A 2,244-nucleotide genomic window follows, 5' to 3' on the forward strand; every position below is an offset into this window, starting at 1 on the left:
CTTGTTGTTTGTAGGCAACAAGCTATCAGTTACAATCATGACTAGTATCTTTTGCTTAGCGGTTAGCCATTTCCTGTTTGGCTGGGTGGCCAAGGTGAAGCCTTCTTCCTTCCCTAGTAGGTACCCGAGGTAATCCTTATACCTCGTGCCTTAGGCACCGATCTATCCCTTCCGGTCATAATCGGACACACCCGTGTTGGTCAGTTTTAAGAGTTTGGCCAAGCGGCCTTCGGAGAGTACTACCTCCTTGCCTCGGACTTTGGCGGTGATTTCCAACTTGTCACCCCGTTTGACGGCTACCAAGTGGAGATAGAATTCTTTCACCAACTCGGGGTACGTATCCCCTTTGATTGTGAGATGCGTATCCAAGAGCCCTTGAAATTTAAGCATATAGACCAACTCCGAAGAGAATTGGTCGGGTTCGAGGGCTTTACCTCCGATCACCGTGTAATCGGCGTCATTCCATTCTGGGATTCGAATCCCAATGGGTTTCTTCGGCATTTTGAGATCTCTCTAAATGGTGATGTTTTTCCCTGTGGCGTTTTCCGGCGAGGGTTTTCCGGTGATGAGGTTTTTCCGGCGGCGAAGGGGGCGGCGTGGTCTGTCGTTCCGGAGTCGAAGGCGGGGTGCGTCGGCCTGGACAGAGTAGGTGGCGCTCGCAGTGGGGTGAGTCCGGGTGTGCGGCGGGTGTTGTGTGGCAGCGGGGTGCGGCCGGGCGACTTCCGGGGCGACGACGGCAGGGCACGGGGCGGTGGTGCTGACCGGGCGGTGGACGGCGGCTGTTGGTGGTGGTTCGCTTGGTGGGGTGAGCTGCGGTGTTGTTTTGAGTGGTCGACGGCGGCGTGGAAAAGGGGAGAGAGGAGGATAGAGAGAGTGTGTGTGTGAGGAGGAAGAAGAAGGGTTTTGATTTGGGGATTTTGTGGGTTTTAGGGATTTAGAGGGGTTTAAGAAGGGAGTGTCCCCTTGAGGTTTCAAGAAACACTTATAGTCTAGTGGTTAAAGACTTGGTCTTATAAGTGGGAGGTTTAAGGTTCAATCCCCATTGGTAGCATTGGTTTTCTTTGTTGTGCACCTCTTGGATATTTTCTTATCTTTCCTTTGTCTTCTAGTGGTAGGAGGTTTTGACCGGTCTTCCTTGTTGGGCTTTTGCCTTTAGTGGATGTTGACTTTGGCGACTCATGGGTTCTCGGGGCTGTGTAGTCCTTCTTTTTATGCTAATTTATTTTGATTTTGTCTTTTATTTATAATAATTCTGAAGTAACTAAGCTAAACAAGTGACTATACTACGAGGGTGGTTTACAGGGGGTTCACTGATCATCCTAATCAGAATTCGTCTTCCTGGTTTTCTTCTGATTGATTTGCGGGGTCCTCGTTTCCTGGGGCCATGCCTTCTTCGTCAAAGTTTCCCTCGCTTTCAAGTTCGACCTGAGTGCGGCTCATGACTAACACCTTTCCGGGTGCACCGTAATTTCCTTGATTGTTCGAGCCCCCGCATTGGCCCATGACTGTAGGGTGCGAGTTCGAGGGTTGAGTGCATTGGAAGGACCTGTGTCCTTCTTCCCCGCAGTTGAAACATCGCCAGGGTTTTCCCATGCAGTCCTCGCCTCTATGATCTTTGTTGCATCTCCGGCAAAGGGAGGGCCTCGTATTAGATTCGTTGTTTCTTAGAGGCGGCCCTTGGCCAGCTGGGTTGTTTGGCCTTGTGTTAGTGTCGTTTCTTGTTCTTTTCACAGGTGGCGCTCTACCTCCCGTGTTTCTCTTACGAATCTATTCCTGGACCCCACGTTGTAGTACTTGGATTCGATTGAGGTTGGCGGCACTGGAGTAAGCCTCGTTGAGGGTCCGGGGTCCGCTCACGATTAGTGCCTTCCGGGCTTCGAAGTTGAGGCCTGACACGAATTTTTCTATCTTGGTCGTCTCTGTAGGGACCAACTTGGGTGCGAAGCGAGCCAGTTCGAGGAACCGTTTGTTTTAGGTGGAGGAATTCTTCGTACATGGATGCCCTTACGTGTACAGGGTAGAATCAATCTGGTAGTCGTGTTTTTAGGTTCTCCCAGTTGAACCCTGGTTCCTGTCTGTAAGTGGGTCCTTCATGGATCCACCAAAGGTCGGCCTCGTGTCCGAAGTAGAACGAGGCTATCTCTACACGACGTTCTTCTGGACACTACCAATCCAAGGATTTTGTCGAAGGTCCGAATCCATTCTTCGAGGATTGCGGGGTCCTCTTCTCCCGAGAAGATGGGT

This window comes from Ipomoea nil, unplaced genomic scaffold (assembly GCF_001879475.1).
Source record: "Ipomoea nil cultivar Tokyo-kokei standard unplaced genomic scaffold, Asagao_1.1 scaffold3030, whole genome shotgun sequence".
NCBI classification, from domain to species: domain Eukaryota; kingdom Viridiplantae; phylum Streptophyta; class Magnoliopsida; order Solanales; family Convolvulaceae; genus Ipomoea; species Ipomoea nil.